The sequence below is a fragment of the Leuresthes tenuis genome, unplaced genomic scaffold (genome assembly GCF_036924035.1).
Source record: "Leuresthes tenuis unplaced genomic scaffold, fLeuTen1.0.hap1 SCAF_1, whole genome shotgun sequence".
Lineage (NCBI taxonomy): Eukaryota > Metazoa > Chordata > Actinopteri > Atheriniformes > Atherinopsidae > Leuresthes > Leuresthes tenuis.
Genome location: NW_027325355.1, coordinates 2,692,734 through 2,720,040, shown reverse-complemented (window position 1 = coordinate 2,720,040; position 27,307 = coordinate 2,692,734). Strand labels below are relative to the sequence as shown.

General features: G+C 46.6%; 4 non-coding genes and 63 pseudogenes across 4 annotated transcripts; all 67 read left to right on the top strand.

Moving 5' to 3' along the window:
• Window positions 1–261: 261 nt before the first annotated feature.
• Window positions 262–380, top strand: LOC140291507 (5S ribosomal RNA; annotated as a pseudogene).
• A 269-nt stretch (window positions 381–649) lies between these two features.
• Window positions 650–768, top strand: LOC140307242 (5S ribosomal RNA; annotated as a pseudogene).
• A 266-nt stretch (window positions 769–1,034) lies between these two features.
• LOC140297658 (5S ribosomal RNA) lies at window positions 1,035–1,153 on the top strand. Its single transcript, XR_011913374.1, has one exon. It is a non-coding gene; the product is annotated as a 5S ribosomal RNA (ribosomal RNA).
• A 269-nt stretch (window positions 1,154–1,422) lies between these two features.
• LOC140292400 (5S ribosomal RNA) lies at window positions 1,423–1,541 on the top strand (annotated as a pseudogene).
• Window positions 1,542–1,807: 266 nt separating this feature from the next.
• LOC140293063 (5S ribosomal RNA) lies at window positions 1,808–1,926 on the top strand. Its single transcript, XR_011912636.1, has one exon. It is a non-coding gene; the product is annotated as a 5S ribosomal RNA (ribosomal RNA).
• Window positions 1,927–2,195: 269 nt separating this feature from the next.
• Window positions 2,196–2,314, top strand: LOC140291506 (5S ribosomal RNA; annotated as a pseudogene).
• A 269-nt stretch (window positions 2,315–2,583) lies between these two features.
• LOC140306816 (5S ribosomal RNA) lies at window positions 2,584–2,702 on the top strand (annotated as a pseudogene).
• Window positions 2,703–2,974: 272 nt separating this feature from the next.
• On the top strand, window positions 2,975–3,093 carry LOC140291505 (5S ribosomal RNA; annotated as a pseudogene).
• A 269-nt stretch (window positions 3,094–3,362) lies between these two features.
• Window positions 3,363–3,481, top strand: LOC140306809 (5S ribosomal RNA; annotated as a pseudogene).
• A 272-nt stretch (window positions 3,482–3,753) lies between these two features.
• LOC140272449 (5S ribosomal RNA) lies at window positions 3,754–3,872 on the top strand (annotated as a pseudogene).
• A 269-nt stretch (window positions 3,873–4,141) lies between these two features.
• On the top strand, window positions 4,142–4,260 carry LOC140296550 (5S ribosomal RNA; annotated as a pseudogene).
• Window positions 4,261–4,529: 269 nt separating this feature from the next.
• LOC140295900 (5S ribosomal RNA) lies at window positions 4,530–4,648 on the top strand (annotated as a pseudogene).
• A 269-nt stretch (window positions 4,649–4,917) lies between these two features.
• LOC140294499 (5S ribosomal RNA) lies at window positions 4,918–5,036 on the top strand (annotated as a pseudogene).
• Window positions 5,037–5,305: 269 nt separating this feature from the next.
• Window positions 5,306–5,424, top strand: LOC140286044 (5S ribosomal RNA; annotated as a pseudogene).
• A 657-nt stretch (window positions 5,425–6,081) lies between these two features.
• Window positions 6,082–6,199, top strand: LOC140293409 (5S ribosomal RNA; annotated as a pseudogene).
• Window positions 6,200–6,468: 269 nt separating this feature from the next.
• Window positions 6,469–6,586, top strand: LOC140289548 (5S ribosomal RNA; annotated as a pseudogene).
• A 269-nt stretch (window positions 6,587–6,855) lies between these two features.
• Window positions 6,856–6,973, top strand: LOC140289547 (5S ribosomal RNA; annotated as a pseudogene).
• Window positions 6,974–7,242: 269 nt separating this feature from the next.
• Window positions 7,243–7,361, top strand: LOC140292397 (5S ribosomal RNA; annotated as a pseudogene).
• Window positions 7,362–7,627: 266 nt separating this feature from the next.
• Window positions 7,628–7,746, top strand: LOC140293052 (5S ribosomal RNA). Its single transcript, XR_011912635.1, has one exon. It is a non-coding gene; the product is annotated as a 5S ribosomal RNA (ribosomal RNA).
• Window positions 7,747–8,015: 269 nt separating this feature from the next.
• Window positions 8,016–8,134, top strand: LOC140291504 (5S ribosomal RNA; annotated as a pseudogene).
• A 269-nt stretch (window positions 8,135–8,403) lies between these two features.
• LOC140306802 (5S ribosomal RNA) lies at window positions 8,404–8,522 on the top strand (annotated as a pseudogene).
• A 272-nt stretch (window positions 8,523–8,794) lies between these two features.
• On the top strand, window positions 8,795–8,913 carry LOC140277266 (5S ribosomal RNA; annotated as a pseudogene).
• A 269-nt stretch (window positions 8,914–9,182) lies between these two features.
• Window positions 9,183–9,301, top strand: LOC140296549 (5S ribosomal RNA; annotated as a pseudogene).
• A 269-nt stretch (window positions 9,302–9,570) lies between these two features.
• On the top strand, window positions 9,571–9,689 carry LOC140295899 (5S ribosomal RNA; annotated as a pseudogene).
• Window positions 9,690–9,958: 269 nt separating this feature from the next.
• On the top strand, window positions 9,959–10,077 carry LOC140294498 (5S ribosomal RNA; annotated as a pseudogene).
• A 269-nt stretch (window positions 10,078–10,346) lies between these two features.
• Window positions 10,347–10,465, top strand: LOC140286033 (5S ribosomal RNA; annotated as a pseudogene).
• Window positions 10,466–11,122: 657 nt separating this feature from the next.
• Window positions 11,123–11,240, top strand: LOC140293406 (5S ribosomal RNA; annotated as a pseudogene).
• A 269-nt stretch (window positions 11,241–11,509) lies between these two features.
• LOC140289546 (5S ribosomal RNA) lies at window positions 11,510–11,627 on the top strand (annotated as a pseudogene).
• A 269-nt stretch (window positions 11,628–11,896) lies between these two features.
• LOC140284738 (5S ribosomal RNA) lies at window positions 11,897–12,020 on the top strand (annotated as a pseudogene).
• A 269-nt stretch (window positions 12,021–12,289) lies between these two features.
• Window positions 12,290–12,398, top strand: LOC140296723 (5S ribosomal RNA; annotated as a pseudogene).
• Window positions 12,399–12,667: 269 nt separating this feature from the next.
• Window positions 12,668–12,785, top strand: LOC140293569 (5S ribosomal RNA; annotated as a pseudogene).
• A 269-nt stretch (window positions 12,786–13,054) lies between these two features.
• LOC140270831 (5S ribosomal RNA) lies at window positions 13,055–13,178 on the top strand (annotated as a pseudogene).
• A 269-nt stretch (window positions 13,179–13,447) lies between these two features.
• LOC140293405 (5S ribosomal RNA) lies at window positions 13,448–13,565 on the top strand (annotated as a pseudogene).
• Window positions 13,566–13,834: 269 nt separating this feature from the next.
• On the top strand, window positions 13,835–13,952 carry LOC140289545 (5S ribosomal RNA; annotated as a pseudogene).
• Window positions 13,953–14,221: 269 nt separating this feature from the next.
• Window positions 14,222–14,340, top strand: LOC140292396 (5S ribosomal RNA; annotated as a pseudogene).
• A 266-nt stretch (window positions 14,341–14,606) lies between these two features.
• Window positions 14,607–14,725, top strand: LOC140293040 (5S ribosomal RNA). Its single transcript, XR_011912633.1, has one exon. It is a non-coding gene; the product is annotated as a 5S ribosomal RNA (ribosomal RNA).
• A 269-nt stretch (window positions 14,726–14,994) lies between these two features.
• LOC140291503 (5S ribosomal RNA) lies at window positions 14,995–15,113 on the top strand (annotated as a pseudogene).
• Window positions 15,114–15,382: 269 nt separating this feature from the next.
• On the top strand, window positions 15,383–15,501 carry LOC140306795 (5S ribosomal RNA; annotated as a pseudogene).
• Window positions 15,502–15,773: 272 nt separating this feature from the next.
• Window positions 15,774–15,892, top strand: LOC140277256 (5S ribosomal RNA; annotated as a pseudogene).
• Window positions 15,893–16,161: 269 nt separating this feature from the next.
• Window positions 16,162–16,280, top strand: LOC140296548 (5S ribosomal RNA; annotated as a pseudogene).
• Window positions 16,281–16,549: 269 nt separating this feature from the next.
• LOC140295898 (5S ribosomal RNA) lies at window positions 16,550–16,668 on the top strand (annotated as a pseudogene).
• A 269-nt stretch (window positions 16,669–16,937) lies between these two features.
• On the top strand, window positions 16,938–17,056 carry LOC140294496 (5S ribosomal RNA; annotated as a pseudogene).
• Window positions 17,057–17,325: 269 nt separating this feature from the next.
• Window positions 17,326–17,444, top strand: LOC140286022 (5S ribosomal RNA; annotated as a pseudogene).
• Window positions 17,445–18,101: 657 nt separating this feature from the next.
• LOC140294707 (5S ribosomal RNA) lies at window positions 18,102–18,219 on the top strand (annotated as a pseudogene).
• A 269-nt stretch (window positions 18,220–18,488) lies between these two features.
• On the top strand, window positions 18,489–18,612 carry LOC140284733 (5S ribosomal RNA; annotated as a pseudogene).
• A 269-nt stretch (window positions 18,613–18,881) lies between these two features.
• On the top strand, window positions 18,882–18,990 carry LOC140296721 (5S ribosomal RNA; annotated as a pseudogene).
• A 269-nt stretch (window positions 18,991–19,259) lies between these two features.
• LOC140293568 (5S ribosomal RNA) lies at window positions 19,260–19,377 on the top strand (annotated as a pseudogene).
• Window positions 19,378–19,646: 269 nt separating this feature from the next.
• Window positions 19,647–19,770, top strand: LOC140270826 (5S ribosomal RNA; annotated as a pseudogene).
• Window positions 19,771–20,039: 269 nt separating this feature from the next.
• LOC140293404 (5S ribosomal RNA) lies at window positions 20,040–20,157 on the top strand (annotated as a pseudogene).
• Window positions 20,158–20,426: 269 nt separating this feature from the next.
• Window positions 20,427–20,544, top strand: LOC140289544 (5S ribosomal RNA; annotated as a pseudogene).
• Window positions 20,545–20,813: 269 nt separating this feature from the next.
• LOC140284728 (5S ribosomal RNA) lies at window positions 20,814–20,937 on the top strand (annotated as a pseudogene).
• Window positions 20,938–21,206: 269 nt separating this feature from the next.
• Window positions 21,207–21,315, top strand: LOC140296719 (5S ribosomal RNA; annotated as a pseudogene).
• Window positions 21,316–21,584: 269 nt separating this feature from the next.
• LOC140293567 (5S ribosomal RNA) lies at window positions 21,585–21,702 on the top strand (annotated as a pseudogene).
• A 269-nt stretch (window positions 21,703–21,971) lies between these two features.
• LOC140270822 (5S ribosomal RNA) lies at window positions 21,972–22,095 on the top strand (annotated as a pseudogene).
• Window positions 22,096–22,364: 269 nt separating this feature from the next.
• On the top strand, window positions 22,365–22,483 carry LOC140300616 (5S ribosomal RNA; annotated as a pseudogene).
• Window positions 22,484–22,752: 269 nt separating this feature from the next.
• LOC140296892 (5S ribosomal RNA) lies at window positions 22,753–22,871 on the top strand (annotated as a pseudogene).
• Window positions 22,872–23,140: 269 nt separating this feature from the next.
• On the top strand, window positions 23,141–23,259 carry LOC140295205 (5S ribosomal RNA; annotated as a pseudogene).
• Window positions 23,260–23,528: 269 nt separating this feature from the next.
• Window positions 23,529–23,647, top strand: LOC140305462 (5S ribosomal RNA; annotated as a pseudogene).
• Window positions 23,648–23,916: 269 nt separating this feature from the next.
• Window positions 23,917–24,035, top strand: LOC140300063 (5S ribosomal RNA; annotated as a pseudogene).
• A 272-nt stretch (window positions 24,036–24,307) lies between these two features.
• Window positions 24,308–24,426, top strand: LOC140309592 (5S ribosomal RNA; annotated as a pseudogene).
• A 269-nt stretch (window positions 24,427–24,695) lies between these two features.
• On the top strand, window positions 24,696–24,814 carry LOC140297112 (5S ribosomal RNA; annotated as a pseudogene).
• Window positions 24,815–25,083: 269 nt separating this feature from the next.
• On the top strand, window positions 25,084–25,202 carry LOC140312678 (5S ribosomal RNA; annotated as a pseudogene).
• A 269-nt stretch (window positions 25,203–25,471) lies between these two features.
• Window positions 25,472–25,590, top strand: LOC140309996 (5S ribosomal RNA; annotated as a pseudogene).
• Window positions 25,591–25,862: 272 nt separating this feature from the next.
• Window positions 25,863–25,981, top strand: LOC140297761 (5S ribosomal RNA; annotated as a pseudogene).
• A 269-nt stretch (window positions 25,982–26,250) lies between these two features.
• LOC140295137 (5S ribosomal RNA) lies at window positions 26,251–26,369 on the top strand (annotated as a pseudogene).
• A 269-nt stretch (window positions 26,370–26,638) lies between these two features.
• Window positions 26,639–26,757, top strand: LOC140299232 (5S ribosomal RNA; annotated as a pseudogene).
• Window positions 26,758–27,026: 269 nt separating this feature from the next.
• On the top strand, window positions 27,027–27,145 carry LOC140272303 (5S ribosomal RNA; annotated as a pseudogene).
• The last annotated feature ends 162 nt before the right edge of the window (window positions 27,146–27,307 follow it).

Sequence of the window (27,307 nt, the reverse complement as noted above, 5' to 3'; positions counted from 1 at the left end):
TCTCTCAACCACCTGCATGTCTTTTGTTGCAACGTCTGATCACCCTGTGACACATGAGGAAGTTGGTCATCTTCAGCTGCTGCTGCTTTGTTGGCAGACACGAAGTGATCTTAGAGTCTCATTTTCAGCTGGAGAAAATTATCACGTCAGGGAACAAGATGTGCCCACTACATATCAGCCTTTCTCGGCAATTATCTTGTTACATAGAGGAACCATATGATTCCATTGCCTATATAATGCACATTTGTCACAGAGATTGTTGCTTACGGCCAAACCACCCTGAATATGTCTGACCTCGTCTGCTCTCAGAAGCCAAGGAGGGTTGGGCCTGGTTAGTACTTGGATGAGAGACCGCTTGGGAATACCAGATGCTGTAAGCTTTTTCTCTTCTCTCTACCACCTGCATGTCTTTTGTTGCAACGTCTGATCACCCTGTGACACATGAGGAAGTTGGTCATCTTCAGCTGCTGCTGCTTTGTTGGCAGACACAAAGTGATCTGAGAGTCTCAGTTTCAGCTGCAGAGAATAATCACGTCAGGGAAGAAGATGTGCCCAGTACACATCAGCCTTTCTCGGAAATTAACTGGTTGCATAGAGGAACCGTATGATTCCAGTACCTATATAATGCACATTTGTCAGAGACATTGTTGCTTACGGCCACACCACCCTGAACATGCCCGACCTCGTCTGATCTCGGAAGCCAAGGAGGGTTGGGCCTGGTTAGTACTTGGATGGGAGACCACTTTGGAATACCAGGTGCTGTAAATTTTTTCTCTTCTCTCTACCACCTGCATGTCTTTTGTTGCAATGTCTGATCGCCCTGTGACACATGAGGAAGTTGGTCATCTTCAGCTGCTGCTGCTTTGTTGGCAGACACGAAGTGATATGAGAGTCTCAGTTTCAGCTGGAGAGAATAATCACGTCAGGGAAGATGTTTCCACTACTTATCAGCCTTTCTTGGCAATTATCTGGTTGCATAGAGGAACCGTATGATTCCAGTACCTATACAGTTTATATTTGTCACAGACATTGTTGCTTACGGCCACACCACCCTGAATATGCCCGACCTCGTCTGATCTTGGAAGCCAAGCAGGGTTGGGCCTGGTTAGTACTTGGATGGGAGACTGCTTGGGAATACCAGGTGCTGTAAGCTTTTTCTCTTCTCTCAACCACCTGCATGTCTTTTGTTGCAACGTCTGATCACCCTGTGACACATGAGGAAGTTGGTCATCTTCAGCTGCTGCTGCTTTGTTGGCAGACACGAAGTGATCTGAGAGTCTCAGTTTCAGCTGCAGAGAATAATCACATCAGGGAAGAAGATGTGCCCACTACAAGTTAGCCTTTCTTGGCAATTATCTGGTTGCATAGAGGAACCGTATGATTCCAGTACCTATATAATGCACATTTGTCACGGACATTGTTACTTACGGCCACACCACCCTGAATATGCCCGACCTCGTCTGATCTCAGAACCCAAGCAGGGTTGGGCCTTGTTAGTACTTGAATGGGAGACTGCTTGGGAATACCAGGTGCTGTAAATTTTTTCTCTTCTCTCTACCACCTGCATGTCTTTTGTTGCAATGTCTGATCGCCCTGTGACACATGAGGAAGTTGGTCATCTTCAGCTGCTGCTGCTTTGTTGGCAGACACGAAGTGATATGAGAGTCTCAGTTTCAGCTGGAGAGAATAATCACGTCAGGGAAGATGTTTCCACTACTTATCAGCCTTTCTTGGCAATTATCTGGTTGCATAGAGGAACCGTATGATTCCAGTACCTATACAGTTTATATTTGTCACAGACATTGTTGCTTATGGCCACACCACCCTGAATATGCCCGACCTCGTCTGATCTTGGAAGCCAAGCAGGGTTGGGCCTGGTTAGTACTTGGATGGGAGACCGCTTGGGAATACCAGGTGCTGTAAGCTTTTTCTCTTCTCTCAACCACCTGCATGTCTTTTGTTGCAACGTCTGATCACCCTGTGACACATGAGGAAGTTGGTCATCTTCAGCTGCTGCTGCTTTGTTGGCAGACACGAAGTGATCTTAGAGTCTCATTTTCAGCTGGAGAAAATTATCACGTCAGGGAACAAGATGTGCCCACTACATATCAGCCTTTCTCGGCAATTATCTTGTTACATAGAGGAACCATATGATTCCATTGCCTATATAATGCACATTTGTCACAGAGATTGTTGCTTACGGCCAAACCACCCTGAATATGTCTGACCTCGTCTGCTCTCAGAAGCCAAGGAGGGTTGGGCCTGGTTAGTACTTGGATGAGAGACCGCTTGGGAATACCAGATGCTGTAAGCTTTTTCTCTTCTCTCTACCACCTGCATGTCTTTTGTTGCAACGTCTGATCACCCTGTGACACATGAGGAAGTTGGTCATCTTCAGCTGCTGCTGCTTTGTTGGCAGACACAAAGTGATCTGAGAGTCTCAGTTTCAGCTGCAGAGAATAATCACGTCAGGGAAGAAGATGTGCCCAGTACACATCAGCCTTTCTCGGAAATTAACTGGTTGCATAGAGGAACCGTATGATTCCAGTACCTATATAATGCACATTTGTCAGAGACATTGTTGCTTACGGCCACACCACCCTGAACATGCCCGACCTCGTCTGATCTCGGAAGCCAAGGAGGGTTGGGCCTGGTTAGTACTTGGATGGAAGACCTCTTGGGAATACCAGGTGCTTTAAGCTTTTTCTCTTCTCTCTACCACCTGTATGTCTTTTGTTGCAACGTCTGATCACCCTATGACACATGAGGAAGTTGGTCATCTTCAGCAGCTGCTGCTGCTTTGTTGGCAGACACAAAGTGATCTGAGAGTCTCAGTTTAAGCTGCAGAGAATGATCACGTCAGGGAACAAGATGTGCCCACTACATATCAGCCTTTCTCGGCAATTATCTTGTTACATAGAGGAACCATATGATTCCATTGCCTATATAATGCACATTTGTCACAGAGATTGTTGCTTACGGCCAAACCACCCTGAATATGTCTGACCTCGTCTGCTCTCAGAAGCCAAGGAGGGTTGGGCCTGGTTAGTACTTGGATGAGAGACCGCTTGGGAATACCAGATGCTGTAAGCTTTTTCTCTTCTCTCTACCACCTGCATGTCTTTTGTTGCAACGTCTGATCACCCTGTGACACATGAGGAAGTTGGTCATCTTCAGCTGCTGCTGCTTTGTTGGCAGACACAAAGTGATCTGAGAGTCTCAGTTTCAGCTGCAGAGAATAATCACGTCAGGGAAGAAGATGTGCCCAGTACACATCAGCCTTTCTCGGAAATTAACTGGTTGCATAGAGGAACCGTATGATTCCAGTACCTATATAATGCACATTTGTCAGAGACATTGTTGCTTACGGCCACACCACCCTGAACATGCCCGACCTCGTCTGATCTCGGAAGCCAAGGAGGGTTGGGCCTGGTTAGTACTTGGATGGAAGACCTCTTGGGAATACCAGGTGCTTTAAGCTTTTTCTCTTCTCTCTACCACCTGTATGTCTTTTGTTGCAACGTCTGATCACCCTATGACACATGAGGAAGTTGGTCATCTTCAGCAGCTGCTGCTGCTTTGTTGGCAGACACAAAGTGATGTGAGAGTCTCAGTTTAAGCTGCAGAGAATGATCACATCAGGGAAGAAGATGTGCCCATAACAAGTGAGCCTTTCTCGGAAATTATCTGGTTACATAGAGGAAGTGTATGATTACAGTACTTATATAATGCACATTTGTCACAGAAATTGTTCCTTACGGCCACACCACCCTAAATATGCCCGACCTCGTCTGATCTCGGAAGCCAAGGAGGGTTGGGCCTGGTTAGTACTTCAATGGGAGACTGCTTGGGAATACCAGGTGCTGTAAGCGTTTTCTCTTCTCTCTACAACCTGCATGTCTTTTGTTGCAACGTCTGATCACCCTGTGACACATGAGGAAGTTGGTCATCTTCAGCTGCTGCTGCTTTGTTGGAAGACACGAAGTGATCTGAGAGTCTCAGTTTCAGCTGTAGAGAATAATCACATCAGGGAAGAAGATGTGCCCACTACAAGTTAGCCTTTCTTGGCAATTATCTGGTTGCATAGAGGAACCGTATGATTCCAGTACCTCTATAATGCACATTTGTCACAGACATTGTTACTTACGGCCACACCACCCTGAATATGCCCAACCTCTTGTGATCTCGGAAGCCAAACAGGGTTGAACCTGCTTAGTACTTGGATGGGAGACTGCTTGGGAATACCAGGTGCTGTAAGCTTCTTCTCTTCTCTCTACCACCTGCATGTCTTTTGTTGCAACGTCTGATCACCCTGTGACACATGAGGAAGTTGGTCATCTTCAGCAGCTGCTGCTTTTTTGGCAGACACGAAGTGATCTGAGAGTCTCAGTTTCAGCTGTAGACAATAATCACATCAGGGAAGAAGATGTGCCCACTACAAGTTAGCCTTTCTTGGCAATTATCTGGTTGCATAGAGGAACCGTATGATTCCAGTACCTATATAATGCACATTTGTCACAGACATTGTTACTTACGGCCACACCACCCTGAATTTGCCCAACCTCGTGTGATCTCGGAAGCCAAACAGGGTTGAGCCTGCTTAGTACTTGGATGGGAGACTGCTTGGGAATACCAGGTGCTGTAAGCTTCTTCTCTTCTCTCTACCACCTGCATGTCTTTTGTTGCAACGTCTGATCACCCTGTGACACATGAGGAAGATGGTCATCTTCAGCTGCTGCTGCTTTGTTGGCAGACACGAAGTGATCTGAGAGTCTCAGTTTCAGTTGCAGAGAATGATCACATCAGAGAAGATGATTTGCCCGCTACACATAACCCTTTCTCGGCAATTGTCTGGTTGCATAGAGGAACCGTATGATTCCAGTACCTATATAATGCACATTTGTCAGAGACATTGTTGCTTACGGCCACACCACCCTGAATAAGCCCGACCTCGTCTGATCTCGGACGCCAAGCAGCGTTGTACCTGGTTAGTACTTGGATGGGAGACAGCTTGGGAATACCAGGTGCTGTAAGCTTTTTCTCTTCTCTCTACCACCTGCATGTCTTTTGTTGCAACGTCTGATCACCCTGTGACACGTGAAGAAGTTGGTCATCTTCAGCTGCTGCTGCTTTGTTGGAAGACACGAAGTGATCTGAGAGTCTCAGTTTCAGCTGAAGAGAATAATCACGTCAGGGAAGAAGATGTGCCCACTACACATCAGCCGTTCTCATCAATTATCTGGTTACATAGAGGAACCGTATGATTCCTGTACTTATATAATGCACATTTGTCACAGACATTGTTACTTACGGCCACACCACCCTGAATTTGCCTGACCTCGTCTGATCTCGGAAGCCAAGCAGTGTTGGGCCTGTTTAGTAGTTGGGTGGGAGACCGCTTGGGAATACCAGGTGCTGTAAGCTTTTTCTCTTCTCTCTACCACCTGCATGTGTTTTGTTGCAACGTCTGATCACCCTGTGACACATGAGGAAGTTGGTCATCTTCAGCTGCTGCTGCTTTGTTGGCAGACACGAAGTGATCTGAGAGTCTCAGTTTCAGCTGAAGAGAATGATCACATCAGAGAAGATGATATGCCCACTACACATCAGCCTTTCTCGGCAATTATCTGGTTTCATAGAGGAAGTGTATGATTCCAGTACCTATATAATTCACATTTGTAACAAATATTGTTGCTTACCGCCACACCACCCTGAATAAGCCCCACCTTGTCTTAACCTGGAAGCCAAGCAGGGTTGGGACTGGTTTGTACTTCAATGGGAGACTGCTTGGGAATACCAGGTGCTGTAAGCTTTTTCTCTTCTCTCTACCACCTGCATGTCTTTTGTTGCAACATCTGATCACCCTGTGACACATGAGGAAGTTTGTCATCTTCAGCTTCTGCTACTTTGTTGGCAGACACGAAGTGATCTGAGAGTCTCAGTTTCAACTGAAGAGAATAATAACGTCAGGGAACAAGATGTGCCCACTACACATCAGCCTTTCTCGGCAATTATCTGGTTACATAGAGGAACTGTATGATTCCAGTACCTATATAATGCACATTTGTCACAGACATTGTTGCTTACGGCCACACCACCCTCAATATGCCTGACCTCGTCTGATCTCGGAAGCCAAGCACGGTTGGCCTGGTTAGTACTTGGGTGGGAGACTGCTTGGGAATACCAGGTGCTGTAAGCTTTATCTCTTCTCTGGACCACCTGAATGTCTTTTGTTGCAACGTCTGATCACCCTGTGACACATGAGGAAGTTAGTCATCTTCAGCTTCTGCTGCTTTGTTGGCAGACACGAATTGATCTGAGAGTCTCAGTTTCAGCTGCAGAGAATAATCACGTCAGGGAAGAAGATGTGCCCACTACACATAAGCCTTTCTCTGCAATTATCTGGTTACATAGAGGAACCGTATGATTCCAGTACCTATATAATGCACATTTGTCACAGACATTGTCGCTTACGGCCACACCACCCTGAACATGCCTGACCTCGTCTGATCTCGGAAGCCAAGCACGGTTGGCCTGGTTAGTACTTGGGTGGGAGACTGCTTGGGAATACCAGGTGCTGTAAGCTTTATCTCTTCTCTGGACCACCCGAATGTCTTTTGTTGCAACGTCTGATCACCCTGTGACACATGAGGAAGTTGGTCATCTTCAGCTGCTGCTGCTTTGTTGGCAGACACGAAGTGATCTGAGAGTCTCAGTTTCAGCTGCAGAGAATTATCACATCAGGGAAGAAGATGTGCCCACTACACATCAGCCGTTCTCATCAATTATCTGGTTACATAGAGGAACCGTATGATTCCTGTACTTATATAATGCACATTTGTCACAGACATTGTTGCTTACGGCCACACCACCCTGAACATGCCTGACCTCGTCTGATCTCGGAAGCCAAGCACGGTTGGCCTGGTTAGTACTTGGGTGGGAGACTGCTTGGGAATACCAGGTGCTGTAAGCTTTTTCTCTTCTCTCAACCACCTGCATGTCTTTTGTTGCAACGTCTGATCACCCTGTGACACATGAGGAAGTTGGTCATCTTCAGCTGCTGCTGCTTTGTTGGCAGACACGAAGTGATCTGAGAGTCTCAGTTTCAGCTGCAGAGAATAATCACATCAGGGAAGAAGATGTGCCCACTACAAGTTAGCCTTTCTTGGCAATTATCTGGTTGCATAGAGGAACCGTATGATTCCAGTACCTATATAATGCACATTTGTCACGGACATTGTTACTTACGGCCACACCACCCTGAATATGCCCGACCTCGTCTGATCTCAGAACCCAAGCAGGGTTGGGCCTTGTTAGTACTTGAATGGGAGACTGCTTGGGAATACCAGGTGCTGTAAATTTTTTCTCTTCTCTCTACCACCTGCATGTCTTTTGTTGCAATGTCTGATCGCCCTGTGACACATGAGGAAGTTGGTCATCTTCAGCTGCTGCTGCTTTGTTGGCAGACACGAAGTGATATGAGAGTCTCAGTTTCAGCTGGAGAGAATAATCACGTCAGGGAAGATGTTTCCACTACTTATCAGCCTTTCTTGGCAATTATCTGGTTGCATAGAGGAACCGTATGATTCCAGTACCTATACAGTTTATATTTGTCACAGACATTGTTGCTTATGGCCACACCACCCTGAATATGCCCGACCTCGTCTGATCTTGGAAGCCAAGCAGGGTTGGGCCTGGTTAGTACTTGGATGGGAGACCGCTTGGGAATACCAGGTGCTGTAAGCTTTTTCTCTTCTCTCAACCACCTGCATGTCTTTTGTTGCAACGTCTGATCACCCTGTGACACATGAGGAAGTTGGTCATCTTCAGCTGCTGCTGCTTTGTTGGCAGACACGAAGTGATCTTAGAGTCTCATTTTCAGCTGGAGAAAATTATCACGTCAGGGAACAAGATGTGCCCACTACATATCAGCCTTTCTCGGCAATTATCTTGTTACATAGAGGAACCATATGATTCCATTGCCTATATAATGCACATTTGTCACAGAGATTGTTGCTTACGGCCAAACCACCCTGAATATGTCTGACCTCGTCTGCTCTCAGAAGCCAAGGAGGGTTGGGCCTGGTTAGTACTTGGATGAGAGACCGCTTGGGAATACCAGATGCTGTAAGCTTTTTCTCTTCTCTCTACCACCTGCATGTCTTTTGTTGCAACGTCTGATCACCCTGTGACACATGAGGAAGTTGGTCATCTTCAGCTGCTGCTGCTTTGTTGGCAGACACAAAGTGATCTGAGAGTCTCAGTTTCAGCTGCAGAGAATAATCACGTCAGGGAAGAAGATGTGCCCAGTACACATCAGCCTTTCTCGGAAATTAACTGGTTGCATAGAGGAACCGTATGATTCCAGTACCTATATAATGCACATTTGTCAGAGACATTGTTGCTTACGGCCACACCACCCTGAACATGCCCGACCTCGTCTGATCTCGGAAGCCAAGGAGGGTTGGGCCTGGTTAGTACTTGGATGGAAGACCTCTTGGGAATACCAGGTGCTTTAAGCTTTTTCTCTTCTCTCTACCACCTGTATGTCTTTTGTTGCAACGTCTGATCCACCTATGACACATGAGGAAGTTGGTCATCTTCAGCAGCTGCTGCTGCTTTGTTGGCAGACACGAAGTGATCTGAGAGTCTCAGTTTAAGCTGCAGAGAATGATCACATCAGGGAAGAAGATGTGCCCATAACAAGTGAGCCTTTCTCGGAAATTATCTGGTTACATAGAGGAAGTGTATGATTACAGTACTTATATAATGCACATTTGTCACAGAAATTGTTCCTTACGGCCACACCACCCTGAATATGCCCGACCTCGTCTGATCTCGGAAGCCAAGGAGGGTTGGGCCTGGTTAGTACTTCAATGGGAGACTGCTTGGGAATACCAGGTGCTGTAAGCGTTTTCTCTTCTCTCTACAACCTGCATGTCTTTTGTTGCAACGTCTGATCACCCTGTGACACATGAGGAAGTTGGTCATCTTCAGCTGCTGCTGCTTTGTTGGAAGACACGAAGTGATCTGAGAGTCTCAGTTTCAGCTGTAGAGAATAATCACATCAGGGAAGAAGATGTGCCCACTACAAGTTAGCCTTTCTTGGCAATTATCTGGTTGCATAGAGGAACCGTATGATTCCAGTACCTCTATAATGCACATTTGTCACAGACATTGTTACTTACGGCCACACCACCCTGAATATGCCCAACCTCTTGTGATCTCGGAAGCCAAACAGGGTTGAACCTGCTTAGTACTTGGATGGGAGACTGCTTGGGAATACCAGGTGCTGTAAGCTTCTTCTCTTCTCTCTACCACCTGCATGTCTTTTGTTGCAACGTCTGATCACCCTGTGACACATGAGGAAGTTGGTCATCTTCAGCAGCTGCTGCTTTTTTGGCAGACACGAAGTGATCTGAGAGTCTCAGTTTCAGCTGTAGACAATAATCACATCAGGGAAGAAGATGTGCCCACTACAAGTTAGCCTTTCTTGGCAATTATCTGGTTGCATAGAGGAACCGTATGATTCCAGTACCTATATAATGCACATTTGTCACAGACATTGTTACTTACGGCCACACCACCCTGAATTTGCCCAACCTCGTGTGATCTCGGAAGCCAAACAGGGTTGAGCCTGCTTAGTACTTGGATGGGAGACTGCTTGGGAATACCAGGTGCTGTAAGCTTCTTCTCTTCTCTCTACCACCTGCATGTCTTTTGTTGCAACGTCTGATCACCCTGTGACACATGAGGAAGATGGTCATCTTCAGCTGCTGCTGCTTTGTTGGCAGACACGAAGTGATCTGAGAGTCTCAGTTTAAGTTGCAGAGAATGATCACATCAGAGAAGATGATTTGCCCGCTACACATAACCCTTTCTCGGCAATTGTCTGGTTGCATAGAGGAACCGTATGATTCCAGTACCTATATAATGCACATTTGTCAGAGACATTGTTGCTTACGGCCACACCACCCTGAATAAGCCCGACCTCGTCTGATCTCGGACGCCAAGCAGCGTTGTACCTGGTTAGTACTTGGATGGGAGACAGCTTGGGAATACCAGGTGCTGTAAGCTTTTTCTCTTCTCTCTACCACCTGCATGTCTTTTGTTGCAACGTCTGATCACCCTGTGACACGTGAAGAAGTTGGTCATCTTCAGCTGCTGCTGCTTTGTTGGAAGACACGAAGTGATCTGAGAGTCTCAGTTTCAGCTGAAGAGAATAATCACGTCAGGGAAGAAGATGTGCCCACTACACATCAGCCGTTCTCATCAATTATCTGGTTACATAGAGGAACCGTATGATTCCTGTACTTATATAATGCACATTTGTCACAGACATTGTTACTTACGGCCACACCACCCTGAATTTGCCTGACCTCGTCTGATCTCGGAAGCCAAGCAGTGTTGGGCCTGTTTAGTAGTTGGGTGGGAGACCGCTTGGGAATACCAGGTGCTGTAAGCTTTTTCTCTTCTCTCTACCACCTGCATGTGTTTTGTTGCAACGTCTGATCACCCTGTGACACATGAGGAAGTTGGTCATCTTCAGCTGCTGCTGCTTTGTTGGCAGACACGAAGTGATCTGAGAGTCTCAGTTTCAGCTGAAGAGAATGATCACATCAGAGAAGATGATATGCCCACTACACATCAGCCTTTCTCGGCAATTATCTGGTTTCATAGAGGAAGTGTATGATTCCAGTACCTATATAATTCACATTTGTAACAAATATTGTTGCTTACCGCCACACCACCCTGAATAAGCCCCACCTTGTCTTAACCTGGAAGCCAAGCAGGGTTGGGACTGGTTTGTACTTCAATGGGAGACTGCTTGGGAATACCAGGTGCTGTAAGCTTTTTCTCTTCTCTCTACCACCTGCATGTCTTTTGTTGCAACATCTGATCACCCTGTGACACATGAGGAAGTTTGTCATCTTCAGCTTCTGCTACTTTGTTGGCAGACACGAAGTGATCTGAGAGTCTCAGTTTCAACTGAAGAGAATAATAACGTCAGGGAACAAGATGTGCCCACTACACATCAGCCTTTCTCGGCAATTATCTGGTTACATAGAGGAACTGTATGATTCCAGTACCTATATAATGCACATTTGTCACAGACATTGTTGCTTACGGCCACACCACCCTCAATATGCCTGACCTCGTCTGATCTCGGAAGCCAAGCACGGTTGGCCTGGTTAGTACTTGGGTGGGAGACTGCTTGGGAATACCAGGTGCTGTAAGCTTTATCTCTTCTCTGGACCACCTGAATGTCTTTTGTTGCAACGTCTGATCACCCTGTGACACATGAGGAAGTTAGTCATCTTCAGCTTCTGCTGCTTTGTTGGCAGACACGAATTGATCTGAGAGTCTCAGTTTCAGCTGCAGAGAATAATCACGTCAGGGAAGAAGATGTGCCCACTACACATAAGCCTTTCTCTGCAATTATCTGGTTACATAGAGGAACCGTATGATTCCAGTACCTATATAATGCACATTTGTCACAGACATTGTCGCTTACGGCCACACCACCCTGAACATGCCTGACCTCGTCTGATCTCGGAAGCCAAGCACGGTTGGCCTGGTTAGTACTTGGGTGGGAGACTGCTTGGGAATACCAGGTGCTGTAAGCTTTATCTCTTCTCTGGACCACCCGAATGTCTTTTGTTGCAACGTCTGATCACCCTGTGACACATGAGGAAGTTGGTCATCTTCAGCTTCTGCTGCTTTGTTGGCAGACACGAAGTGATCTGAGAGTCTCAGTTTCAGCTGCAGAGAATAATCACGTCAGGGAAGAAGATGTGCCCACTACACATAAGCCTTTCTCTGCAATTATCTGGTTACATAGAGGAACCGTATGATTCCAGTACCTATATAATGCACATTTGTCACAGAGATTGTCGCTTACGGCCACACCACCCTGAATATAATATGCCCGACCTCATCCGATCTCGGAAGCCAAGCGGGGTTGTGCCTGGTTAGTATTTGGGTGGGAGACTGCTTGGGAATACCAGGTGCTGTAAGCTTTTTCTCTTCTCTCTACCACCTGCATGTCTTTTGTTGCAACTTCTGATCACCCTGTGACACATGAGGAAGTTGGTCATCTTCAGCTGCTGCTGCTTTGTTGGCAGACACGAAGTGATCTGAGAGTCTCAGTTTCAGCTGCAGAGAATAATCACATCAGGGAAGAAGATGTGCCCACTACAAGTCAGCCTTTCTCGGCAATTATCTGGTTACATAGAGGAACCGTATGATTCCAGTACCTATATAATGCACATTTGTCACAGACCATGTTGCTTACGGCCACACCACCCTGAACATGTCTGATCTCGGAAGCCAAGGAGGGTTGGGCCTGGTTAGTACTTAAATGGGAGACCGCTTGGGAATACCAGGAGCTGTAAGCTTTTTGTCTTCTCTCGACCACCTGCATGTCTTTTGTTGCAACGTCTGATCCCCCTGTGACACATGAGGAAGTTGGTCATCTTCAGCTGCTGCTGCTTTGTTGGCAGACACGAAGTGATCTGAGAGTCTCAGTTTAAGCTGCAGAGAATAATCACATCAGGGAAGAAGATGTGCCCATAACAAGTCAGCCTTTCTCATCAATTATCTGGTTACATAGAGGAACCGTATGATTCCAGTACCTATATAATGCACATTTGTCACAGAGATTGTCGCTTACGGCCACACCACCCTGAACATGCCTGACCTCGTCTGATCTCGGAAGCCAAGCACGGTTGGCCTGGTTAGTACTTGGGTCGGAGACTGCTTGGGAATACCAGGTGCTGTAAGCTTTATCTCTTCTCTGGACCACCTGAATGTCTTTTGTTGCAACGTCTGATCACCCTGTGACACATGAGGAAGTTGGTTATCTTCAGCTTCTGCTGCTTTGTTGGCAGACACGAAGTGATCTGAGAGTCTCAGTTTCAGCTGCAGAGAATAATCACGTCAGGGAAGAAGATGTGCCCACTACACATAAGCCTTTCTCTGCAATTATCTGGTTACATAGAGGAACCGTATGATTCCAGTACCTATATAATGCACATTTGTCACAGAGATTGTCGCTTACGGCCACACCACCCTGAATATAATATGCCCGACCTCGTCCGATCTCGGAAGCCAAGCGGGGTTGTGCCTGGTTAGTACTTGGGTGGGAGACTGCTTGGGAATACCAGGTGCTGTAAGCTTTTTCTCTTCTCTCTACCACCTGCATGTCTTTTGTTGCAACATCTGATCACCCTGTGACACATGAGGAAGTTTGTCATCTTCAGCTTCTGCTACTTTGTTGGCAGACACGAAGTGATCTGAGAGTCTCAGTTTCAACTGAAGAGAATAATAACGTCAGGGAACAAGATGTGCCCACTACACATCAGCCTTTCTCGGCAATTATCTGGTTACATAGAGGAACTGTATGATTCCAGTACCTATATAATGCACATTTGTCACAGACATTGTTGCTTACGGCCACACCACCCTCAATATGCCTGACCTCGTCTGATCTCGGAAGCCAAGCACGGTTGGCCTGGTTAGTACTTGGGTGGGAGACTGCTTGGGAATACCAGGTGCTGTAAGCTTTATCTCTTCTCTGGACCACCTGAATGTCTTTTGTTGCAACGTCTGATCACCCTGTGACACATGAGGAAGTTAGTCATCTTCAGCTTCTGCTGCTTTGTTGGCAGACACGAATTGATCTGAGAGTCTCAGTTTCAGCTGCAGAGAATAATCACGTCAGGGAAGAAGATGTGCCCACTACACATAAGCCTTTCTCTGCAATTATCTGGTTACATAGAGGAACCGTATGATTCCAGTACCTATATAATGCACATTTGTCACAGACATTGTCGCTTACGGCCACACCACCCTGAACATGCCTGACCTCGTCTGATCTCGGAAGCCAAGCACGGTTGGCCTGGTTAGTACTTGGGTGGGAGACTGCTTGGGAATACCAGGTGCTGTAAGCTTTTTCTCTTCTCTCAACCACCTGCATGTCTTTTGTTGCAACGTCTGATCACCCTGTGACACATGAGGAAGTTGGTCATCTTCAGCTGCTGCTGCTTTGTTGGCAGACACGAAGTGATCTGAGAGTCTCAGTTTCAGCTGCAGAGAATAATCACATCAGGGAAGAAGATGTGCCCACTACAAGTTAGCCTTTCTTGGCAATTATCTGGTTGCATAGAGGAACCGTATGATTCCAGTACCTATATAATGCACATTTGTCACGGACATTGTTACTTACGGCCACACCACCCTGAATATGCCCGACCTCGTCTGATCTCAGAACCCAAGCAGGGTTGGGCCTTGTTAGTACTTGAATGGGAGACTGCTTGGGAATACCAGGTGCTGTAAATTTTTTCTCTTCTCTCTACCACCTGCATGTCTTTTGTTGCAATGTCTGATCGCCCTGTGACACATGAGGAAGTTGGTCATCTTCAGCTGCTGCTGCTTTGTTGGCAGACACGAAGTGATATGAGAGTCTCAGTTTCAGCTGGAGAGAATAATCACGTCAGGGAAGATGTTTCCACTACTTATCAGCCTTTCTTGGCAATTATCTGGTTGCATAGAGGAACCGTATGATTCCAGTACCTATACAGTTTATATTTGTCACAGACATTGTTGCTTATGGCCACACCACCCTGAATATGCCCGACCTCGTCTGATCTTGGAAGCCAAGCAGGGTTGGGCCTGGTTAGTACTTGGATGGGAGACCGCTTGGGAATACCAGGTGCTGTAAGCTTTTTCTCTTCTCTCAACCACCTGCATGTCTTTTGTTGCAACGTCTGATCACCCTGTGACACATGAGGAAGTTGGTCATCTTCAGCTGCTGCTGCTTTGTTGGCAGACACGAAGTGATCTTAGAGTCTCATTTTCAGCTGGAGAAAATTATCACGTCAGGGAACAAGATGTGCCCACTACATATCAGCCTTTCTCGGCAATTATCTTGTTACATAGAGGAACCATATGATTCCATTGCCTATATAATGCACATTTGTCACAGAGATTGTTGCTTACGGCCAAACCACCCTGAATATGTCTGACCTCGTCTGCTCTCAGAAGCCAAGGAGGGTTGGGCCTGGTTAGTACTTGGATGAGAGACCGCTTGGGAATACCAGATGCTGTAAGCTTTTTCTCTTCTCTCTACCACCTGCATGTCTTTTGTTGCAACGTCTGATCACCCTGTGACACATGAGGAAGTTGGTCATCTTCAGCTGCTGCTGCTTTGTTGGCAGACACAAAGTGATCTGAGAGTCTCAGTTTCAGCTGCAGAGAATAATCACGTCAGGGAAGAAGATGTGCCCAGTACACATCAGCCTTTCTCGGAAATTAACTGGTTGCATAGAGGAACCGTATGATTCCAGTACCTATATAATGCACATTTGTCAGAGACATTGTTGCTTACGGCCACACCACCCTGAACATGCCCGACCTCGTCTGATCTCGGAAGCCAAGGAGGGTTGGGCCTGGTTAGTACTTGGATGGAAGACCTCTTGGGAATACCAGGTGCTTTAAGCTTTTTCTCTTCTCTCTACCACCTGTATGTCTTTTGTTGCAACGTCTGATCCACCTATGACACATGAGGAAGTTGGTCATCTTCAGCAGCTGCTGCTGCTTTGTTGGCAGACACGAAGTGATCTGAGAGTCTCAGTTTAAGCTGCAGAGAATGATCACATCAGGGAAGAAGATGTGCCCATAACAAGTGAGCCTTTCTCGGAAATTATCTGGTTACATAGAGGAAGTGTATGATTACAGTACTTATATAATGCACATTTGTCACAGAAATTGTTCCTTACGGCCACACCACCCTGAATATGCCCGACCTCGTCTGATCTCGGAAGCCAAGGAGGGTTGGGCCTGGTTAGTACTTCAATGGGAGACTGCTTGGGAATACCAGGTGCTGTAAGCGTTTTCTCTTCTCTCTACAACCTGCATGTCTTTTGTTGCAACGTCTGATCACCCTGTGACACATGAGGAAGTTGGTCATCTTCAGCTGCTGCTGCTTTGTTGGAAGACACGAAGTGATCTGAGAGTCTCAGTTTCAGCTGTAGAGAATAATCACATCAGGGAAGAAGATGTGCCCACTACAAGTTAGCCTTTCTTGGCAATTATCTGGTTGCATAGAGGAACCGTATGATTCCAGTACCTCTATAATGCACATTTGTCACAGACATTGTTACTTACGGCCACACCACCCTGAATATGCCCAACCTCTTGTGATCTCGGAAGCCAAACAGGGTTGAACCTGCTTAGTACTTGGATGGGAGACTGCTTGGGAATACCAGGTGCTGTAAGCTTCTTCTCTTCTCTCTACCACCTGCATGTCTTTTGTTGCAACGTCTGATCACCCTGTGACACATGAGGAAGTTGGTCATCTTCAGCAGCTGCTGCTTTTTTGGCAGACACGAAGTGATCTGAGAGTCTCAGTTTCAGCTGTAGACAATAATCACATCAGGGAAGAAGATGTGCCCACTACAAGTTAGCCTTTCTTGGCAATTATCTGGTTGCATAGAGGAACCGTATGATTCCAGTACCTATATAATGCACATTTGTCACAGACATTGTTACTTACGGCCACACCACCCTGAATTTGCCCAACCTCGTGTGATCTCGGAAGCCAAACAGGGTTGAGCCTGCTTAGTACTTGGATGGGAGACTGCTTGGGAATACCAGGTGCTGTAAGCTTCTTCTCTTCTCTCTACCACCTGCATGTCTTTTGTTGCAACGTCTGATCACCCTGTGACACATGAGGAAGATGGTCATCTTCAGCTGCTGCTGCTTTGTTGGCAGACACGAAGTGATCTGAGAGTCTCAGTTTAAGTTGCAGAGAATGATCACATCAGAGAAGATGATTTGCCCGCTACACATAACCCTTTCTCGGCAATTGTCTGGTTGCATAGAGGAACCGTATGATTCCAGTACCTATATAATGCACATTTGTCAGAGACATTGTTGCTTACGGCCACACCACCCTGAATAAGCCCGACCTCGTCTGATCTCGGACGCCAAGCAGCGTTGTACCTGGTTAGTACTTGGATGGGAGACAGCTTGGGAATACCAGGTGCTGTAAGCTTTTTCTCTTCTCTCTACCACCTGCATGTCTTTTGTTGCAACGTCTGATCACCCTGTGACACGTGAAGAAGTTGGTCATCTTCAGCTGCTGCTGCTTTGTTGGAAGACACGAAGTGATCTGAGAGTCTCAGTTTCAGCTGAAGAGAATAATCACGTCAGGGAAGAAGATGTGCCCACTACACATCAGCCGTTCTCATCAATTATCTGGTTACATAGAGGAACCGTATGATTCCTGTACTTATATAATGCACATTTGTCACAGACATTGTTACTTACGGCCACACCACCCTGAATTTGCCTGACCTCGTCTGATCTCGGAAGCCAAGCAGTGTTGGGCCTGTTTAGTAGTTGGGTGGGAGACCGCTTGGGAATACCAGGTGCTGTAAGCTTTTTCTCTTCTCTCTACCACCTGCATGTGTTTTGTTGCAACGTCTGATCACCCTGTGACACATGAGGAAGTTGGTCATCTTCAGCTGCTGCTGCTTTGTTGGCAGACACGAAGTGATCTGAGAGTCTCAGTTTCAGCTGAAGAGAATGATCACATCAGAGAAGATGATATGCCCACTACACATCAGCCTTTCTCGGCAATTATCTGGTTTCATAGAGGAAGTGTATGATTCCAGTACCTATATAATTCACATTTGTAACAAATATTGTTGCTTACCGCCACACCACCCTGAATAAGCCCCACCTTGTCTTAACCTGGAAGCCAAGCAGGGTTGGGACTGGTTTGTACTTCAATGGGAGACTGCTTGGGAATACCAGGTGCTGTAAGCTTTTTCTCTTCTCTCTACCACCTGCATGTCTTTTGTTGCAACATCTGATCACCCTGTGACACATGAGGAAGTTTGTCATCTTCAGCTTCTGCTACTTTGTTGGCAGACACGAAGTGATCTGAGAGTCTCAGTTTCAACTGAAGAGAATAATAACGTCAGGGAACAAGATGTGCCCACTACACATCAGCCTTTCTCGGCAATTATCTGGTTACATAGAGGAACTGTATGATTCCAGTACCTATATAATGCACATTTGTCACAGACATTGTTGCTTACGGCCACACCACCCTCAATATGCCTGACCTCGTCTGATCTCGGAAGCCAAGCACGGTTGGCCTTGTTAGTACTTGGGTGGGAGACTGCTTGGGAATACCAGGTGCTGTAAGCTTTATCTCTTCTCTGGACCACCCGAATGTCTTTTGTTGCAACGTCTGATCACCCTGTGACACATGAGGAAGTTGGTCATCTTCAGCTTCTGCTGCTTTGTTGGCAGACACGAAGTGATCTGAGAGTCTCAGTTTCAGCTGCAGAGAATAATCACGTCAGGGAAGAAGATGTGCCCACTACACATAAGCCTTTCTCTGCAATTATCTGGTTACATAGAGGAACCGTATGATTCCAGTACCTATATAATGCACATTTGTCACAGAGATTGTCGCTTACGGCCACACCACCCTGAATATAATATGCCCGACCTCATCCGATCTCGGAAGCCAAGCGGGGTTGTGCCTGGTTAGTATTTGGGTGGGAGACTGCTTGGGAATACCAGGTGCTGTAAGCTTTTTCTCTTCTCTCTACCACCTGCATGTCTTTTGTTGCAACTTCTGATCACCCTGTGACACATGAGGAAGTTGGTCATCTTCAGCTGCTGCTGCTTTGTTGGCAGACACGAAGTGATCTGAGAGTCTCAGTTTCAGCTGCAGAGAATAATCACATCAGGGAAGAAGATGTGCCCACTACAAGTCAGCCTTTCTCGGCAATTATCTGGTTACATAGAGGAACCGTATGATTCCAGTACCTATATAATGCACATTTGTCACAGACCATGTTGCTTACGGCCACACCACCCTGAACATGTCTGATCTCGGAAGCCAAGGAGGGTTGGGCCTGGTTAGTACTTAAATGGGAGACCGCTTGGGAATACCAGGAGCTGTAAGCTTTTTGTCTTCTCTCGACCACCTGCATGTCTTTTGTTGCAACGTCTGATCCCCCTGTGACACATGAGGAAGTTGGTCATCTTCAGCTGCTGCTGCTTTGTTGGCAGACACGAAGTGATCTGAGAGTCTCAGTTTAAGCTGCAGAGAATAATCACATCAGGGAAGAAGATGTGCCCATAACAAGTCAGCCTTTCTCATCAATTATCTGGTTACATAGAGGAACCGTATGATTCCAGTACCTATATAATGCACATTTGTCACAGAGATTGTCGCTTACGGCCACACCACCCTGAACATGCCTGACCTCGTCTGATCTCGGAAGCCAAGCACGGTTGGCCTGGTTAGTACTTGGGTCGGAGACTGCTTGGGAATACCAGGTGCTGTAAGCTTTATCTCTTCTCTGGACCACCTGAATGTCTTTTGTTGCAACGTCTGATCACCCTGTGACACATGAGGAAGTTGGTTATCTTCAGCTTCTGCTGCTTTGTTGGCAGACACGAAGTGATCTGAGAGTCTCAGTTTCAGCTGCAGAGAATAATCACGTCAGGGAAGAAGATGTGCCCACTACACATAAGCCTTTCTCTGCAATTATCTGGTTACATAGAGGAACCGTATGATTCCAGTACCTATATAATGCACATTTGTCACAGAGATTGTCGCTTACGGCCACACCACCCTGAATATAATATGCCCGACCTCGTCCGATCTCGGAAGCCAAGCGGGGTTGTGCCTGGTTAGTACTTGGGTGGGAGACTGCTTGGGAATACCAGGTGCTGTAAGCTTTTTCTCTTCTCTCTACCACCTGCATGTCTTTTGTTGCAACATCTGATCACCCTGTGACACATGAGGAAGTTTGTCATCTTCAGCTTCTGCTACTTTGTTGGCAGACACGAAGTGATCTGAGAGTCTCAGTTTCAACTGAAGAGAATAATAACGTCAGGGAACAAGATGTGCCCACTACACATCAGCCTTTCTCGGCAATTATCTGGTTACATAGAGGAACTGTATGATTCCAGTACCTATATAATGCACATTTGTCACAGACATTGTTGCTTACGGCCACACCACCCTCAATATGCCTGACCTCGTCTGATCTCGGAAGCCAAGCACGGTTGGCCTGGTTAGTACTTGGGTGGGAGACTGCTTGGGAATACCAGGTGCTGTAAGCTTTATCTCTTCTCTGGACCACCTGAATGTCTTTTGTTGCAACGTCTGATCACCCTGTGACACATGAGGAAGTTAGTCATCTTCAGCTTCTGCTGCTTTGTTGGCAGACACGAATTGATCTGAGAGTCTCAGTTTCAGCTGCAGAGAATAATCACGTCAGGGAAGAAGATGTGCCCACTACACATAAGCCTTTCTCTGCAATTATCTGGTTACATAGAGGAACCGTATGATTCCAGTACCTATATAATGCACATTTGTCACAGACATTGTCGCTTACGGCCACACCACCCTGAACATGCCTGACCTCGTCTGATCTCGGAAGCCAAGCACGGTTGGCCTGGTTAGTACTTGGGTGGGAGACTGCTTGGGAATACCAGGTGCTGTAAGCTTTATCTCTTCTCTGGACCACCCGAATGTCTTTTGTTGCAACGTCTGATCACCCTGTGACACATGAGGAAGTTGGTCATCTTCAGCTTCTGCTGCTTTGTTGGCAGACACGAAGTGATCTGAGAGTCTCAGTTTCAGCTGCAGAGAATAATCACGTCAGGGAAGAAGATGTGCCCACTACACATAAGCCTTTCTCTGCAATTATCTGGTTACATAGAGGAACCGTATGATTCCAGTACCTATATAATGCACATTTGTCACAGAGATTGTCGCTTACGGCCACACCACCCTGAATATAATATGCCCGACCTCATCCGATCTCGGAAGCCAAGCGGGGTTGTGCCTGGTTAGTATTTGGGTGGGAGACTGCTTGGGAATACCAGGTGCTGTAAGCTTTTTCTCTTCTCTCTACCACCTGCATGTCTTTTGTTGCAACTTCTGATCACCCTGTGACACATGAGGAAGTTGGTCATCTTCAGCTGCTGCTGCTTTGTTGGCAGACACGAAGTGATCTGAGAGTCTCAGTTTCAGCTGCAGAGAATAATCACATCAGGGAAGAAGATGTGCCCACTACAAGTCAGCCTTTCTCAGCAATTATCTGGTTACATAGAGGAACCGTATGATTCCAGTACCTATATAATGCACATTTGTCACAGACCATGTTGCTTACGGCCACACCACCCTGAACATGTCTGATCTCGGAAGCCAAGGAGGGTTGGGCCTGGTTAGTACTTAAATGGGAGACCGCTTGGGAATACCAGGAGCTGTAAGCTTTTTGTCTTCTCTCGACCACCTGCATGTCTTTTGTTGCAACGTCTGATCCCCCTGTGACACATGAGGAAGTTGGTCATCTTCAGCTGCTGCTGCTTTGTTGGCAGACACGAAGTGATCTGAGAGTCTCAGTTTAAGCTGCAGAGAATAATCACATCAGGGAAGAAGATGTGCCCATAACAAGTCAGCCTTTCTCATCAATTATCTGGTTACATAGAGGAACCGTATGATTCCAGTACCTATATAATGCACATTTGTCACAGAGATTGTCGCTTACGGCCACACCACCCTGAACATGCCTGACCTCGTCTGATCTCGGAAGCCAAGCACGGTTGGCCTGGTTAGTACTTGGGTCGGAGACTGCTTGGGAATACCAGGTGCTGTAAGCTTTATCTCTTCTCTGGACCACCTGAATGTCTTTTGTTGCAACGTCTGATCACCCTGTGACACATGAGGAAGTTGGTCATCTTCAGCTTCTGCTGCTTTGTTGGCAGACACGAAGTGATCTGAGAGTCTCAGTTTCAGCTGCAGAGAATAATCACGTCAGGGAAGAAGATGTGCCCACTACACATAAGCCTTTCTCTGCAATTATCTGGTTACATAGAGGAACCGTATGATTCCAGTACCTATATAATGCACATTTGTCACAGAGATTGTCGCTTACGGCCACACCACCCTGAATATAATATGCCCGACCTCGTCCGATCTCGGAAGCCAAGCGGGGTTGTGCCTGGTTAGTACTTGGGTGGGAGACTGCTTGGGAATACCAGGTGCTGTAAGCTTTTTCTCTTCTCTCTACCACCTGCATGTCTTTTGTTGCAACGTCTGATCACCCTGTGACACATGAGGAAGTTGGTCATCTTCAGCTGCTGCTGCTTTGTTGGCAGACACAAAGTGATCTGAGAGTCTCAGTTTCAGCTGCAGAGAATAATCACATCAGGCAAGAAGATGTGCCCACTACAAGTCAGCCTTTCTCGGCAATTATCTGGTTACATAGAGGAACCGTATGATTCCAGTACCTATATAATGCACATTTGTCACAGACCATGTTGCTTACGGCCACACCACCCTGAACATGCCCGACCTCGTCTGATCTCGGAAGCCAAGGAGGGTTGGGCCTGGTTAGTACTTAAATGGGAGACCGCTTGGGAATACCAGGAGCTGTAAGCTTTTTGTCTTCTCTCGACCACCTGCATGTCTTTTGTTGCAACGTCTGATCCCCCTGTGACACATGAGGAAGTTGGTCATCTTCAGCTTCTGCTGCTTTGTTGGCAGACACGAAGTGATCTGAGAGTCTCAGTTTCAGCTGCAGAGAATAATCACATCAGGGAAGAAGATGTGCCCATAACAAGTCAGCCTTTCTCATCAATTATCTGGTTACATAGAGGAATTGTATGATTCCAGTACCTATATAATGCACATTTGTCACAGAAATTGTTCCTTACGGCTACACCACCCTGAATAAGCCCGACCTCGTCTGATCGCGGAAGCCAAGGAGGGTTGGGCCTGGTTAGTACTTTAATGGGAGACTGCTTGGGAATACCAGGTTCTGTAAGCGTTTTCTCTTCTCTCAACCACCTGCATGTCTTTTGTTGCAACGTCTGATCACCCTGTGACACATGAGGAAGTTGGTCATCTTCAGCTGCTGCTGCTTTGTTGGCAGACACGAAGTGATCTTAGAGTCTCAGTTTCAGCTGAAGAGAATAATCACGTCAGGGAAGAAGATGTGCCCACTACTTATCAGCTTTTCTCGGCAATTATCTGGTTACATAGAGGAACTGTATGATTCCAGTACCTTTATAATGCACATTTGTCACAGTTGTGGTTAATTACGGCCACACCACCCTGAAAATGCCTGACCACGTCTGATCTCGGAAGCCAAGCAGGTTTTGGCCTGGTTAGTACTTGGATGGTAGACTCTCTGGGAATACCAGGTGCTGTAAGCTTTTTCTCTTCTCTCTACCACCTGCATGTCTTTTGTTGCAACGTCTGATCACCCTGTGACACATGAGGAAGTTGGTCATCTTCAGCTACTGCTGCTTTGTTGGCAGACACAAAGTGATCTGAGAGTCTCAGTTTCAGCTGCAGAGAATAATCACGTCAGGGAAGAAGATGTGCCCACTACAAGTCAGCCTTTCTCGGAAATGATCTGGTTGCATAAAGGAACCGTATGATTCCAGTACCTATATAATGCACATTTGTCAGAGACATTGTTGCTTACGGCCACACCACCCTGAACATGCCCGACCTCGTCTGATCTCGGAAGCCAAGGAGGGTTGGGCGTGGTTAGTACTTGGATGGAAGACCTCTTGGGAATACCAGGTGCTGTAAGCTTTTTCTCTTCTCTCGACCACCTGCATGTCTTTTGTTGCAACGTCTGATCACCCTGTGACACATGAGGAAGTTGGTCATTTTCAGCTGCTGCTGCTTTGTTGGCAGACACGAAGTGATCTGAGAGTCTCAGTTTCAGCTGCAGAGAATGATCACATGAGGGAAGAAGATTTGCCCACTACAAGTCTGCCTTTCTCGGCAATTATCTGGTTACATAGAGGAACCGTATGATTCCAGTACCTATATAATGCACATTTGTCACAGACATTGTTGCTTACGGCCACACCACCCTGAACATGCCCGACCTCGTCTGATCTCGGTAGCTAAGGAGGGTTGGGCCTGGTTAGTACTTAAATGGGAGACCGCTTGGGAATACCAGGAGCTGTAAGCTTTTTGTCTTCTCTCGACCACCTGCATGTCTTTTGTTGCAACGTCTGATCACCCTGTGACACATGAGGAAGTTGGTCATCTTCAGCTGCTGCTGCTTCTTTGTTGGCAGACACGAAGTGATCTGAGAGTCTCAATTTCAGCTGCAGAGAATAATCACATCAGGGAAGAAGATGTGCCCACTACAAGTCAGCCTTTCTCGGCAATTATCTGGTTACATAGAGGAAGTGTATGATTCCAGTACCTATATAATGCACATTTGTCACAGATATTGTTGCTTACGGCCACACCACCCTGAATAAGCTCGACCTCATCTGATCTTGGAAGTCAAGCAGGTTTGGGCCTGGTTAGTACTTGGGTGGGAGACTGCTTGGGAATACCAGGTGCTGTAAGCTTTTTCTCTTCTCTCTACCACCTGCATGTCTTTTGTTGCAACGTCTGATCACCCTTTGACACATGAGGAAGTTGGTCATCTTCAGCTGCTGCTGCTTTGTTGGCAGACACAAAGTGATCTGAGAGTCTAATTTTCAGCTGGAGAGAATTATCACGTCAGGGAAGAAGATGTGCCCACTACATATCAGCCTTTCTCGGCAATTATCTGGTTACATAGAGGAAGTGTATGATTCCATTGCCTATATAATGCACATTTGTCACGGAGATTGTTACTTACGGCCAAACCACCCTGAATATGTCTGACCTTGTCTGATCTTGGAACCCAAGCAGGGTTGGACCTGGTTAGTACTTGAATGGGAGACCCCTTGGGAATGCCAGGTGCTTTAAGCTTTTTCTCTTCTCTCTACCACCTGCATGTATTTTGTTGCAAGGTCTGATCGCCCTGTGACACATGAGGAAGTTGGTCATCTTCAGCTGCTGCTGCTTTGTTGGCAGACACGAAGTGATCTGAGAGTCTCAATTTCAGCTGCAGAGAATAATCACGTCAGGGAAGAAGATGTGCCCACTACAAGTCAGCCTTTCTCGGCAATTATCTGGTTACATAGAGGAAGTGTATGATTCCAGTACCTATATAATGCACATTTGTCACAGTTATGGTTGCTTACGGCCACACCACCCTGAACATGCCCGACCTCGTCTGATCTCGGAAGCCAAGGAGGGTTGGGCCTGGTTAGTACTTAAATGGGAGACGGCTTGGGAATACCAGGTGCTGTAAGCTTTTTCTCTTCTCTCTACCACCTGCATGTCTTTTGTTGCAACGTCTGATCACCCTGTGACACATGAGGAAGTTGGTCATCTTCAGCTGCTGCTGCTTTGTTGGCAGACACAAAGTGATCTGAGAGTCTCAGTTTCAGCTGCAGAGAATAATCACATCAGGGAAGAAGATGTGCCCACTACAAGTCAGCCTTTCTCGGCAATTATCTGGTTACATAGAGGAACCGTATGATTCCAGTACCTATATAATGCACATTTGTCACAGACCATGTTGCTTACGGCCACACCACCCTGAACATGCCCGACCTCGTCTGATCTCGGAAGCCAAGGAGGGTTGGGCTTGGTTAGTACTTAAATGGGAGACTGCTTGGGAATACCAGGTGCTGTAAGCTTTATCTCTTCTCTGGACCACCTGAATGTCTTTTGTGGCAACGTCTGATCCTCCTGTGACACATGAGGAAGTTGGTCATCTTCAGCTGCTGCTGCTTCTTTGTTGGCAGACACGAAGTGATCTGATAGTCTCAATTTCAGCTGCAGAGAATAATCACATCAGGGAAGAAGATGTGCCCACTACAAGTCAGCCTTTCTCGGCAATTATCTGGTTACATAGAGGAAGTGTATGATTCCAGTACCTATATAATGCACATTTGTCACAGATATTGTTGCTTACGGCCACACCACCCTGAATAAGCCCGACCTCGTCTGATCTTGGAAGTCAAGCAGGTTTGGGCCTGGTTAGTACTTGGATGGGAGACTGCTTGGGAATACCAGGTGCTGTAAGCTTTTTCTCTTCTCTCTACCACCTGCATGTCTTTTGTTGCAACGTCTGATCACCCTGTGACACATGAGGAAGTTGGTCATCTTCAGCTGCTGCTGCTTTGTTGGCAGACACAAAGTGATCTGAGAGTCTCATTTTCAGCTGGAGAGAATTATCACGTCAGGGAAGAAGATGTGCCCACTACATATCAGCCTTTCTCGGCAATTATCTGGTTACATAGAGGAAGTGTATGATTCCATTGCCTATATAATGCACATTTGTCACGGAGATTGTTACTTATGGCCAAACCACCCTGAATATGTCTGACCTTGTCTGATCTCGGAAGCCAAGGGGGGCTGGGCCTGGTTAGTACTTTGATGGGACACCGCTTGGGAATACCAGGTGCTGTAAGCTTTTTCTCTTCTCTCTACCACCTACATGTCTTTTGTTGCAATGTCTGATCGCCCTGTGACACATGAGGAAGTTGGTCATCTTCAGCTGCTGCTGCTTTGTTAGCAGACACGAAGTGATCTGAGAGTCTCAGTTTCAGCTGCAGAGAATAATAACATCAAGGAAGAAGATGTGCCCACAACAAGTTAGCCTTTCTCTGCAATTATCTGGTTACATAGAGGAACTGTATTATTCCAGTTCCTATATAATGCACATTTTTCACAGACATTGTTACTTACGGCCACACCACCCTGAATATGCCCGACCTCAACTGATCTCGGAACCCAAGCAGGGTTGGGCCTGGTTAGTACTTGAATGGGAGACCCCTTGGGAATGCCAGGTGCTGTAAGCTTTTTCTCTTCTCTCTACCACCTGCATGTATTTTGTTGCAAGGTCTGATCGCCCTCTGACACATGAGGAAGTTGGTCATCTTCAGCTGCTGCTGCTTTGTTGGCAGACACGAAGTGATCTGAGAGTCTCATTTTCAGCTGGAGAGAATAATCACGTCAGGGAAGAAGATGTGCCCACTATTTATCAGCCTTTCTCTGCAATTATCTGGTAATATAGAGGAAACGTATGATTCCAGTACCTATACAATTTACATTTGTCACAGACATTGTTGCTTACGGCCACACCACCCTGAATATGCCCGACCTCGTCTGATCTCGGAAGCCAAGCAGGGTTGTGCCTGGTTAGTACTTGGATGGGAGACTGCTTGGGATTATCAGGTGCTGTAAGCTTTTTCTCTTCTCTCAACCACCTGCATGTCTTTTGTTGCAACGTCTGATCACCCTGTGACACATGAGGAAGTTGGTCATCTTCATTTTCTGCTGCTTTGTTGGCAGACACGAAGTGATCTTAGAGTCTCATTTTCAGCTGGAGAAAATTATCACGTCAGGGAA